This window comes from Antechinus flavipes, chromosome 2 (genome assembly GCF_016432865.1).
Source record: "Antechinus flavipes isolate AdamAnt ecotype Samford, QLD, Australia chromosome 2, AdamAnt_v2, whole genome shotgun sequence".
In the NCBI taxonomy this organism is placed as follows: Eukaryota; Metazoa; Chordata; class Mammalia; order Dasyuromorphia; family Dasyuridae; genus Antechinus; species Antechinus flavipes.
In genome coordinates this window covers 560,279,264-560,293,476 of record NC_067399.1, presented here as the reverse complement: position 1 = coordinate 560,293,476, position 14,213 = coordinate 560,279,264, and positions in this window count along the sequence as shown.

Here is a 14,213-nt window from a genome sequence, read left to right as displayed (position 1 = left end):
GACATCAAGTTTTAATTTGAATTTTTTTGGTAACTTCTTTTCCTTTTCCTGGTTTTGCTTTTTGTGTTTAAAACAGGAAAATGTGTTCAATAAGGACTAAACCTGCACTTTCTCTAGTAGAGGAAATTCTCAAGTAAGGAAGCAACCAGGCCAACGCTTTCTCCATATTGTTGTGTTCTTGAATAGGATTATATGACCAAAAGGAAATTATATTTCTGGCTTTGTGAAGAAATTTGAAAAGAAAGCAACTCTCCCTCTTTCTTAGATCTGTATTCTTGTTGGAATTTAGAAATATTTGTCACAGTTATATCATGTTATCATCTACTTATGTACATTATTTTTCAGGTATTTTATATGTCTAGCTTGTAAACTCATTTAGGTTTTTCCTACTGCTTGTGTATTATTGCCATCCTCTGTAAAATATTCTTGGAAACAGAATTGAATGTTATAAACATGGAAATAAAAGAAGGTATGTTTCAATATTATGTCTTTCCTACTAAATGAATCTCTCTTCCTTTAAATTATTAAAATTTATTAATATAGGATAAGAACTTAATCCACAAAATTTATTTATGGCATGCTAGAATTATCATTTTTCCTCTCTCTTTTGTTTCAAAAGAGTGTAATTTTATTCCTTTTTTGGACAATGGAAGATTTCTGAGTTGACTTATACAGATTAGGAAAATATGTGGAGACCAGAGTGCTTGAGATAATGTGTGTTCAATAAAACTCTTGCAGTGAGATTTGTAGGGGTAGTAGTAAATTGTGTAATCATTTTTTTCTTTTGTTCAGGCATTTCAGTCATGTCTGACTTTTTCTAAGTCCATATGGATTGTTGTTGTGTTGTTGTTTTCAAACATACAAGAATAGTTTGCCATTTCCTTGTTTAGCTCATTTTACAGATGAAAAACTAAGACAGACAGAATTAAGTGACTTGCTTGGGATCACACAACTTGGAAACATTTGAGGTCATATCTGAACTCAGTTCTTTCAATAATAAGTCCAGCACTTTATTCACCTTGAGGGATACAATGGGTACCAGCACGCACGTGCACATGTGTGTGTTTGTGTGTGTGTGTGTGTGTGTGTGTGTGTGTGTGTGTGTATAGTATTATAGTATGATTATATTAAAGACTTTTTTTTTAATTTTGAATTTATTCCCAGAATTATGACTAAATTACCTCTTTTTTTAATTTAAGATGATAGGGCTCAGTGAGATCATAATCATAAAATGCTTTTAAAACGTCAAAGCCTTATGTCTGCATAAGTTGTTGGTTATCATTTTTCCTCTCTGGTAATTGGTTGTTGGATTCACAATACTTTTATATAAATAATGTTTTCTTAACCACCAATGGCATCTTGGAATGTATGTGGGAAGCATTCTCACATTCAAGTTTGTGCCTGTTATTAGACACTATTCTTCAATGTCTTTATCTACTCAAAAATATTTTCAGTGTCTCTTCTGTAAGTCCAAGATACATGCTCATTTGGAACTCCCATATGGTGAGAAACAAGAATCTTAATCTCAGTATCTCTCTTTTTTCATCACCACTACACCTTCACTTGTAGAAATCTCAAGAAAAACCAATCATCCTCTCAGTGATTCAGCTAATGATGAAATGTTGATATGATGACAGCATAAACCAGGATATTTGAAGTATGCCTGGCTTTCTGTTATGAGTAATTTTTTTTTATTCAGAAGTGACATACCTTTATGTTAATCTAACATACCAGATAAGAGAATCAAAATCCCAAAAAATTATGACAGAGTAGAATATTGTCCTCTTTCTAATCAGATTCATTTAATAGGTATGAATTAATTTCATGTATATATTTTAAAAATCAACATAATGAATATATAATGCTGGAGGTACACGTTTGTTTAAAAATCTCTTTATTCTGAAAAGAAATCTGGTGATTTTGTTGGAGTGAAAGCTCAATTTGAGTTAATAGCATGTTATGTCATCCATGGACTACATTTAAAGAGGCATGGATTTCAGGAATAAGCAGGTATCTGTCTTATTGTACTTTGTTCCTACAAAGGAATGCTCAAAGGAATATAAATTTTGATTACAAATACCTCACAAAATATCTTGGGGTTTAGGGTCAGATTTCTTTTTTAAGAGTCAGGTCTTAAACTCAAATCCCTCTGACTGTCATTGATTGGCCAACCATAGGTTGCAGACCAAGGCCACTTGGTCTTTTTGGGAGGCCCTGATTAAATGTAAATAGTAATTGTTTCTGTTTTGGCCAGAAACTCTGAGGGTCTTCCCCTCCCAAATTGATTTTATTTTTTGGACTAGGTAAAAGAAGCCATCCTTTGCCTCATTTCTTTCTTACCTAGTCTTTTCACCGAAAGGATGTTGCCCCAGTCAAAGTGAGACCTGTTGAGACCTTAACTTAAAAAAAGGCCTAGGTCTCCCACTGTACTCAAGGCCATTGCTAATGGACACAGATGACTTTGGAGGAGAGAGTAAGGCTGGTAACTTTGCATAGCTCTCCATTACTTAAATCCATTTTACTTGCATGTCAATAGCATTACTTCTCTAATGTTATGGTCATCCTCTAGAATAAAGGACAAACAACAACAACTTTGCCAGTACCAGACTATATCTAGATTATTATATTTAGTTCTGGTGACCACAATTTAGGGATAATTTTTATAAGCTGGAAAATTTCCATGGGAATTCAACCAGGAAAGTTATAGTTTCAAATCTATGACCAATTAAAATTGTTTGAAGGAACTGTGGCTTGGAGAAGGGAAGACTCTTGTGGGCATGATAGCTAAAATCTAATATTTAAAGGACTATTTTATGGAAGAGGTAATTAATTTTTTTCATCTGGCATTAGAAATAAGAGCAATGCTTAAAAACAACAAAGAAAAACAACAAAAGAAGGAAATAAATTTCCTAACAATTATAAATGTAAAGAAGTGGGCAATAGTGATTTTTATCTCTCATTGTTGGCCTTTGAAATGGCTGCATGGAGTTCCAGAGGTGAATCCAAGAGAGCAGAGTAAAGCCAGGAAGCAGCTTGAGCTCTCTGTTTCCCTCAAAAACTACATAAAACCAAGCCTCGGAACAGTTTGATGGAATGAAACCACTCTCCAGCTCAAGATAGATTGGAACAACTTCAAGAAAGGTCAGGATCATTGGAGTAAAAAAGAGTGTTTAGAACAGCTCAGATAGAGCTGGAAAAATCAGTGAGAGTGTCTTAATCACAGCAAATCAGCAACTGAGACTCTTAATCCTAGCTCACTGAAAGAATCCATTGAGCACCTTTAGAAAGAGATCCTACAAGGAAAACTCCAAGGAATATTGTTGCAAAACTCTAGAACTAAAATCTCAAGGAAAAGGGAGGAGTGAACAAGATGGACAAAACTGCCAGGAGTTTTGTCAAGGATCTAGAGTTCTGAATCACCACACTTTTCTCCTTTCCATCCTGCGGCCAAGGGAAGTCCAGCTCGTCTCATTACAACCTTTAATCTCTCCTACAATTATTTGTATACACCAAAAGATCTGGTCAGCATGAAATAGTGAGAAGGGCCATTTTTCCAAACATATCTAATAGAGTTATTGTCCAATAGGTAATTAGCCTTAAGTGCTTAGTTGTCTGATTCAAGAACACCTTTTAAGAGTTTCAGCCCTTTACATTATTTAAAGGTTAAAATGTTTACATCCTTAGATGGAAAAATGATATCTGTAACTCTTGTGGTTGTGAATGGACTCTGATGTGATCCTATCAAAGAAAAAAGACATTAAGGAGTAGAAAAAAAAAAGTGTATTCTGGAAAAAGAGGAAAGGGGAGATATAATGGGAAAATTAGATCACATGAAGAAGTGCAAAAGACCTATTACACTTGAGGGAAAGAAGGAAGGTAGATGAGCATTGAAGCTTGATCTCATCAGTTTGGGCTCTAAGAGGGAATAATTTAATCATTCAGTTGGGCTTAGAAATTTATTTAACCCTATAAAGAAATATGAAGAAAAAGGAAAGAAAAGGGTGGGTCAGGATACAAAGGAAGGCAGAAACACTAGAGGAAAAGGTAAGAAAAAGGAGAAAGGGTGATAGACTAGGTTATAGTTATGGTGAGTAAAAAAAAAAAAACACACTTCTAAGGACAGACTGGAAAGGGAGAATAAAAATATATGCAGGAGAGAAAATAGGATGGAAAGAAATGCAGAACGGATAATCACAACTATGAAAATGAATGGGATGAACTCTCCCATAAAATGGAAGGAAGTAGAAAAATGGATATAAAACAGAACCATACAATATGTTGTTTATAAGAAACACATTTGATACAGAGAGATCCATAGAAAAAAGCATGGAAAGAATTTATTATGCTTCAGCTGAAATAAAATAAGCAGGGGTAGCAATTCTGATCTCAGATAAAGCAAAATTAAAAATAGATCTTAATAAAAGAGATAAGGAAGGAAAATACATCTTGATAAAGAGTATAGTAAACAATGAAGTAGTGATGATATTAAATGTATATGCATTATGTGGTAGAGCAACCAAATTCCTAAAGAAGATTTTAAGCTAGTTATAGGAAGAAATAGGTAGCAAAACTGTATTAGTATGGGACCTCAACTTTCTCCTCTCAGAGTCAGACAAATCCAACCACAAAATAACCAAGAAAGAACCTAGAAAAGTTAATGGAATACTAGAAAATCTTCATATGATAGACTTCTGGAGAAAAGTGAAGAGGAGTAGAAAGGAATACACATTTCTCGGCAGGTACATGGCACCTACACACAAAAATTAACTATGTATTAGGGCATAAAAACCTCACAATAAAATGCAGAAAGACAGAAATAGTAAATACTTCCTTTTCAGACCACAATGCAATAAAAAATATATTCAATAAAAAGCCAAGAAAAGATAGACTAAAAACCAATTGGAAATGAGTGGGTCAAACAACAAATCACAGAAAGAATCCTTAATTTCATCCAAGAAAATGACAATAATGAGATAATACACCAAAACCTATGAGATGCAATCAAAGCACTTTTTTAAAATTATTATTATATAGCTTTTAATTTACAAGATATATGCATGGGTAATTTTTCAGCATTGACAGTTGCAAACCTTTTATTCCAACTTTTCCCCTCCTTCCCCTCACCCCCTTCCCCATATGGCAGGTTGACCAATACGTGTTGAATATGTTAAAGTATAAATCAAATACAATATATGTATACATGTCCACACAATTATTTTGCTGTACAAAAAGAACTGGACTTTGAAATAGCATACGATTAGCCTGTGGAGGAAATAAAAAATGCAGATGGACAAAAATAGAAGGATTGGGAATTCTATGTAATGATTCATAGTCATCTCCCAGAGTTCTTTCACTGGGTGAAGGTGGTTCAATTTATTACTGCTCTATTGGAACTGATTTGGTTCATTTCATTGTTGAAGAGGGCCACATTCATCAGAATTGATCATCATATAGTATTGTTGTTGAACTATATAATGATCTTCTGGTCCTGCTCATTTCACTCAGCATCAGTTCATGTAAGTCATTCCAGGCCTTCCTGAAATCATTCTGCTGGTCATTTCTTACAGAGCAATAATATTCCATAATATTCATATACCACAATTTATTCAGCCATTCTCCAAATAATGGGCATCCATTCAGTTTCCAGTTTCTGGCCACTATAAAGAGGGCTGCCCAAATAGTCAGTCAAAGCACTTCTTAGGGAAAATTGTATATCTCTAAATAGCTCTATGAATAAACTAGAGAAAGAGGAGATCAATAAATTGAGCTAGAAAAAGAACAAATTAAAATCCCCCCCAATAAACACAAAATTATAAATTCTGAAACACAAAGAAGAGATTAAAAAATTGAAACTTAGAAAACTATATATAGAACTAATAAATAAAACTAAGAGTTGGCTTCAAGAAAAACCTACAAATTGATAAACTTTTGGTTAATTTGAGTAGAAAAAGAAAAGGAAAAAAACCCCAAATCACTAGCATCAAAAATGAAAAGTGTGAACTTACCACCAACAAAAAAGAAATTAAAGCAATAATCAGAAGTTATTTTGCCCAACTCTTTGGCAGTAAGTCTGACAATCCAACTGAAATGGATGAATATTTATAAATTGCTCAGATTAGCAGAAAATGAAATAATCTCATTTTAGAAAAATAGAAATTGAACAAGCCATTAATAATCTCAGTACATAAAAAAGTCTCTAGGGCCAGATGGATTCACAAGTGAATTTTACCAAACATTTAAAGTTTACATACTATGTAAACTATTTGGGGAAAAAAAGGTCAAGAAAGAGTCCTGCCAAATTCCTTCTGTGACACAAATATGATACTGATACCTAAATCAGGAAGGGCCAAAACAGGAAAAGAAAATTATGGACATTTCTCTAGTGAATACTGATATAAAAAATTTAAATGAAATATTAGTAAAGACATTACAGTGATACATCAGCAGGATAATACACATAAAATGACTAAGTGGGATATATATCAAGATTTCAGGGCTGGTTTATCATCAGGAAAAGTGTTACCATAATCAACCATATTAATAACAAAACCAACAGAAATCATATGATAGTCTCATTAGATACAGAAAAATCTTTTGACAAAATACAGCACTCATTCCTATTAAAAACACTAGAAAGCATAGAGATAATGTGAGCTTTCCTTAAAATAATAAGCATCATCTATCCAAAATCAACAGCATTATTATAATGGAGACAAGCTGAACACAGTCCCAGTAAGATCAGAGGTTAAACAAGGATGTCCATTATCCCCATTATTATTCAACATTATACTAGAAATATTAGTTACCATTCAGGATAGTAATCTGGAACTATGCTCAAAAGGCTATCAAACTGCATATCCTTTGACCAGCAGTGCACTATAGGGTCTGTATTCTAAGGAAATCATAAAGGAGGGAAAAGGAGCCACATGTACAAAAATGTTTGTAGCAGTTCTTTTTGTGGTAGCAAAGAATTAGAAAATGTGTATATGTTCATCAATTGGGGAATGGCTGAATAAGTTGTGGTATGTAAAAATAATGGAATATTATTGTTCTATAAAAATGATGAACAAGCTGATTTTACAAAGGCCTAGAAAGACTTGCATGAACTGATGATGAACAAAACAAGTATAACCAGAAATACATTATACACAGTAACAATAAGAAGGTGTGATGATCAACACTGAAAGACTTGGTTCTTCTCAGTGGTTCAGTGATCCAAAATAATCCCAATTGAATTTGGACAGAAAATGTCATATGCATTCAGAAAAAAACCAAAAAACAAAAAACTATGGTGATTGAATATAAATCAACATATACTATGTTCACTTCTTTTTCCTGTTTTTTTTTTCTTTCCCAAGATTTTTCACTTTTGTTCTGCTTTTTTTTCTCCCAACATGATTTATAAAACAATGTGTATTAAAAATAAATAATTTTTTAAATGGCTGCATGACCACCTGTCATTTACGTTTGTAGTGGAGATTTGTGAGTGAGTATAGATTAGACTAGATTTTCATTGAAGTCCCTTCCAAGTCTGAAGTTTGTGATTAAATAAGTCATCAAATGCCTCTGAATATAGGACACATTTATTTTTGCTAATTTTTCTATTTTTTTCTATTTTATTTTGCTATTGTTGCTTCCCTTATATGTTTGAAATTGGCTATATAATTTCTGCTGGCACATTACTTGATTTATTAACTTTAACCTATGATTTCAGGAAGGCAAGCAAGTATTTTGAAATGAAAAAAAAAAAATGTGCCACACTAAGGAAAGTAGTTGAGAGATTTTATTCAACAGGCATTTATTGAACATCAAATATGTGCTCCAGCTTGTGTTAGTTTAAAAGGTACAGAAGATAATATTACATCATCATTGTAAATCTTTAAAGATTATAAATTGCAGATAAGTATCTGACTTACATCAGTAGAGACAATTCTTCCTACTAAAAATCCTCTTTACCAATGTAATCCATAGGTTCAGTCTTTATCCTATCTAAACTAGAGAAGAGACAGGAGAAGTTGAACTTATTTTTGTTCCAGAGAGCAGGAATTGGGCAAAAGAATGTTTGAAATCATATAAAGGTGCATATTTTTGCTTCAGTACATGTTGGAATCTTTACAAATTGTTGTCATTAGAGTTGATAGAGACAATAATTATCTAATTTAGCATGGTTCAGTATCATTGATCTGATCTTACAAGGAGATGTTTTGGGCCAGAACATGAAACAAGATACTGATTAGCACTAATTGATACAATGCTTATATTCACACATTTAGAGAGCTCATATAAGCAAGAAATATTTAAGTACTCATTGGAGTTCACAAGTATAGGAGATTCACAAAGTAAACTTTGTAACTTTGTGAATTCACACCTCCCTTAGGTGTGCCTCCAGAAGGAGGAGTCAACCTTTGGGAGATTATATATAAAGAGGCTCTTAGCTTCGGGTTAGTTACTTTGGGTTAGAGAGAGTTACTTTGGAACATTGACTGGAGTGGGAGAGGAGCACTCTGGGAGGAAGCCCATTTCATTCCATTTTCCACTTGGCTGGCTGGAAACTGAAGAAAGCAGAGGCAGAAGCAAAGGACAATCTGCAAGAGCTCTTGGAACCAAGCAGAGAGATAGGTCTCAACTAACTAGGCTATTTTGGAAGGCAAAAATAAACGTTTGCGTTTTTACCAACTGGCTGCATTTTGGGTGATTATTACTCTTAACCAAAACTAAGGCTGCCTCCAGAAAATCTCCCTGAGAAACCAACCTCTCCCAGAGAGAACCTATATATTATTTTAAAAGAAGAAAATCACCATGAGTACAAGTAACTAGACCTTGTCCAATGATGGGATGCTCCACTTTGTGGAATAGGGAGCATCTTTTAATGGCAAATGATTAAGTAATCCTTCTTTGGGGATCACACAACATTTTCACACTGTTAGAAATTGTCCCACATCACCTCTTAAGATCCCTTGCAGCTCTGAGTCTGATCGTCTGTCTACTTCTCCATTTCACTCCCCATAGCTGTATCTTTTTGTGATACCTCTACTACCAGAGTAATTTCCTGGACACTGAAAAATAAGACCAACACATCCTTTGTCAGTTGGAATAATTGATTTTGGATTTCAATGTTTGTATATGTACAGATTACATTGTTCCCTTTTTAATCTGAGTCTTCTGGAAAGTATGTTTTGGATGTGCTGTTCTTTACTTTATTTTTCTCTCATTCTTCAGGCAGGAAGTTCTGTTTAATTGAATTTTCATGGCCATATTTATAAGTCTGTATTTGAGGATTTTTTACTTTCTAATGAGATTTGCCTTTTCTGTTTGACCTAATTTGTTTTTCTTCATTTGTTTATGGTGCTTCACCACTGAGAACAATTAGTCTTCTTCCAAATCTTGTCTTCTGAATCTTTGGGATTGTGATTGTTTTATTTTTCTTTATAGTTCTTGGTTGAAACACATGTAATGTTTAAGAAACTTTTTCATTACACTAGACACATTTGGATTTGAGGACCAAAGAGTGAATTAAAAAAAATTCATTTCCTATTTGTTTATTTATTTATTTATATTTATCTTTTATTTTTATTTAATTAAAAAAAATTAGACTTATGTATGTACATTAATTTTTTACATTCCATAGGAGTCATTTTGAGAGAGAAAAATCAGGACAAAAAGGAAAAACCATGACAAAAAAAAAAAGGCAAATAAAAGTGATGAAAATAGTGTACTTCAATCTGTACTCAGTCTCCATAATTCTCTTTCTAGATGCAGATGGAGTTGTTTTTATCCAAAATTTATTGAAATTTCTTTGGAACACTGAATTGCTGGGAAGAGCCAAGTCTATTGTAGTTGATCATCACATAATCTTGCTATTGCTGTGTACCATGTTTTCATGGTTTGGCTTGCTTCACTCAGCATCAGTTCATGTAATTATTTCCAGGTTTTTCTAAAATCAGCCTCTTCATCATTTTTATAGAACAATAATGTTACATTACTATAACTTAATCAGCCATTCCCCGGTTGGTGGGCAGCCATTCATTTTCTAATTTTTTGACATCACAAAAAGAGCTGCTAAAAAGGTTTTTTGTACATGTGGGTCCTTTTCCATCTTTTATGATTTTTTTTTTTATGGATACAGACTCAGTAGCATACTGCTGATCAAATGATATGCACAGTTTTTTAGTCTTTTGGGCATAGTTTCCAAATTGGAATTTTTGACAAGGTAATCTGAGTTGGATAATAAAGGCTTGGACCCCTGGCTTGACTCCATGAGATCATCATGAAAAAATGAATGAAAAAATGTTTATAAAATATTCCCTCTATGCTTTCTAAGGTATTAGAATAAAAAATGCAATATTCTATTGTTCTGTAAGGAATGATCAGCAGGATGAATACAGAGAGGACTGGTGAGACTTACATGAACTGATGCTAAGTGAAACGAGCAGAACCAGGAGATCATTATATACCTCAATAACGATACTGTTTGAGGATGTATTCTGATGGAAGTGGATCTCTTTGATAAAGAGAGTTTTAATTGATCAAAGATGGACAGAAGCAACTACACCCAAAGAAAGAACACTGGGAAATGAATATAAACTGCTTGCATTTTTGTTTTTCTTCCTGGGTTATTTATTCCTTCTGAATTCAATTCTCCTTGTGCAACAAGAAAACTATTCGGTTCTGCACACATATATTGTATCTAGGATATACTGTAACCTATTCAACATGTAAAGGACTGCTTGCCATCTGGGGGAGGGGGTGGAGGGAGGGAGGGGAAAAATCGGAACAGAAGTGAATGCAAGGAATAATGCTGTAAAAAATTACCCTGGCATGGGTTCTATCAATAAAAAGTTATTTTTAAAAAATGCAATATTCTCTGTCTTCAAGTAGCTTTTATTCTAATGAGGGAGACAACAAATATAGGGTAGGGGTGGCCAGAAAAGGTCATGTTGACCTGTAGAGTAAGGGAATATGAGTTGATTAATATATCAACAGACTGTGCACAGGATTAATGGCAGTATTGATTTAATTATTGCTTCTAGAACAGAAAATGGAAAATGTGATATATCCTAAATTGATTGGGATGTCAGGCATGATATGTTATATGCTGAATTAGGCAAGCTAGATGAGTTTGATTCACTTGCCAACTATTCTGAATTGAGTAGGCATTCCAAAACTGAGTAGATTAACTTCTTCAGTGAATGGAGACATAATTTCTGGGGGAATCTGCAGAGAGTTATTTCAAGAGGGGAGAAAGAATCACTAACCTAGACTTCAGCTTTTCAAGTTCACGTATTTTGATGTTTCCCAGAGTGATTGGAGGCTATTTAATAGGCGAGATTTTTGAATCAGAATGTGAATTTATGAATTTATTGCAAAACCTTACCAGAGAATCATGACTTGTCAGATTCACAGGATGCTCTGTTTCTGAATGATAAGTCCAATTAAGGAAACATCAAAAAATTGTTTCAAAAACAAGATATCAGAAAAAGGAAACTAGATGTTGCCAAAAGAATCTTTACTTGTAACTAATATAGCTTGGTGAGTTATGCTTCCTTAATGTGAGGATATTTTTATTCAAAGACATGGGAAAGTTATGTACATTCACAGTCTTCTTAACTTGTCTTTGTACAGCATTCAATAAATATGATAGAGAATAATTTCTTTCTTTTCTTTTTTCTTCTAATGTAAGATTACCTTTTGATGAGTTGTTTGTCAAGATTGTAGCAGTCTCCATTAATTCTTTTGTGATAGATTATCCCATATCCCATATGATAGATCCTAAACTGAGTCATTTTGAAAATAGTTTTAAATAGAGATCACATTTAATCTCATTCATTATTTTGTTGATTTTTCTTTACATTAGTACATACGTCACTGTTGTTTTTATTCCATAGTTTTAGGATCCATTCTTATCTTATCTCTTGAATCTCTAACCCCATGAAAAAGCATAATCTAGCAAAATATTTAATTGAAAACTGGATAATGTAATCTCATTTATATTATTTTTTTCCTTTTTTAGAACATTTATTTTTAATGTTCAATTCCAAATTCTTTCCTTTTCTCTAATCCTTCTCCCACCCATTGAGAAGGCAAGGAATATGATACCCTTTATACATGTGCAGTCATGTAATACATATGTTCATTTTACCCATGTTGCAAAAACAAACAAACAAGAAAAATAAAGTTTAAAAAATGCTTCAATTTGCACTCAAAAGTTCAATAGTCCTCTCTCTGGAGGTGGATAGCATTTTTCATCAAGAATACTGTGGAATTGTCATGGACCATTGCACTGATTAAAATAGCTGTCTTTCACAGTTGACTATTGTTATAGTATTGCTGTAACTGTACAGTGTTTCCAGTTCTGCTCAGCTACTTTGCATCAGTTCATAAAAGTCTTACTGGGTGTTTCTGAAACCATTCCCTTTATCATTTCATACAATAAAATAATAATATTTCACTATTATATACTTGTTCATCCATTCTCCAATTGATGGACTTTTTCTTATTTTCTAATTCTTTGCTACCACAAAAAGAACTGATAATAAATAGTTTTGTTTATATAGGTCCTTTTTTATTTTCCTTTCAGAAACAAACCTAGTAGTGATATTGTTAGTAAAAAGGATATGTATAGCTTTATAACCCTTTGGACATAGTTCCAAATTTTTCTCCAGAAAGCTTAAAACAATTCACAATTCTGTCAAAGTACCTTAGTGTATCTATTTTTCCACATCCCTCCTAGTATTGGTCATTTTCATTTTCTGTCATATCAGACCATGTGAAAGGCAACACAGAGTTATTTTAATTTGTGTCTCTCTAATTATAAATGATTAAGATTTTCATATGCTATGGATAGCTTTGATTTCTTCTGAAACTGGCCTATTCCTATCATTTAATCATTTGTCAATTGGGGAGTAGCTCTTATTTTTGTAAATTTTATTCAGTTCCCTATATATTTGAGAAATGAGATCTTATCAGCAAAATTTGCTGTGAATACCACCACCAAAATCACCACCACCACCAATTTCCTGCTTTTTTTCTAACTTTGGCTGTGTTACTTTTGTCTGTGCAAAAAGTTTAATTTAAGGTACTTAAAATCATCCATTTTCATTCCTGTAATGCTTTCCCTTTCTCATTTGATTATAATTCTTCCTTAATCCAAAGATCTGAGAGGTAATGTTTCCCATTTATTCTGTTACTTTCCAGTGTTGTGTGATTTGTTTTTTTTTTTTTTTAATAGGAATGGTGTTGTACTTTGTCAAAAACTTTTTATTCATCTATTTATAAAACCATATGATTTTTTTTGGTTTTATTACTGTGGTTAATTAAGCTAATAGTTTTTCTAATATTGAAAAACCCTTTATTACTGACATAAGTGCATGGTATATATCCTGTGATTATATGGCTAGTTTCCTTGTTAGTATTTTATTTAAAAATGTTACCTTTAGAAAAATTGAGCTAAGGTTTTCTTTGTTTATTTTTTTGCTTTCCCTCTTCAAAACTGTATTTGCATCATAAAAGTAATTTGTTAGGTTTTCTTTAACTATTTTTTCAAATAGTTTATATAATATTAGAATTAATTGTTCTTTAAATGTTTAGTCAGATTTGCTTGCAAATCCACCTTGGACTTGGATTTTTTCTTGGGGAATCCATTTATTTCTTGTTCAAATTCTTTTTCAAAGATAGGATTTTTTAATCATTCTATTTCCTCCTCTGGTAATTTGGAAAATTTAGATTTTAGTAAATATTCAACTATTTCATTTAGATTGTTGTCAATTTTGGAATATAATTGGGCAAAATAGCTCATAATAATTGCTTTACTTTCATCTTCATTGGTGGTGTAGTGATTCTTTTTATATTTGATACTTGGTAATTTAGTGTTCTTATTTATTTTAAAATCAGATTAGCCATTTGTTTTTCTGTTTTATTTTTAAAACCCATCTCCTAATTTCATTTATTAGTTTAATGTTTGATTTTTAACTTTTAATTTTATTAATTTTCCCTTTGAGTTTCAGGATTTCCATTTTGGCATTTAATTGGGGTAGGGGTTAATTTGTTCTTTTTTTTTTTTTGTTTGCTTTTTTAATTACATACCCAATTAATTGATACAGGCAATTGATATGAAAGTTAGACTCTTACAGAGTTGTCTGGCTCACTGAGAGGTTTGTGTATTAGAGGTTAGATTTGAACCTTTTTTTTTGACTTTGGTTAATTTTTATTTGCCT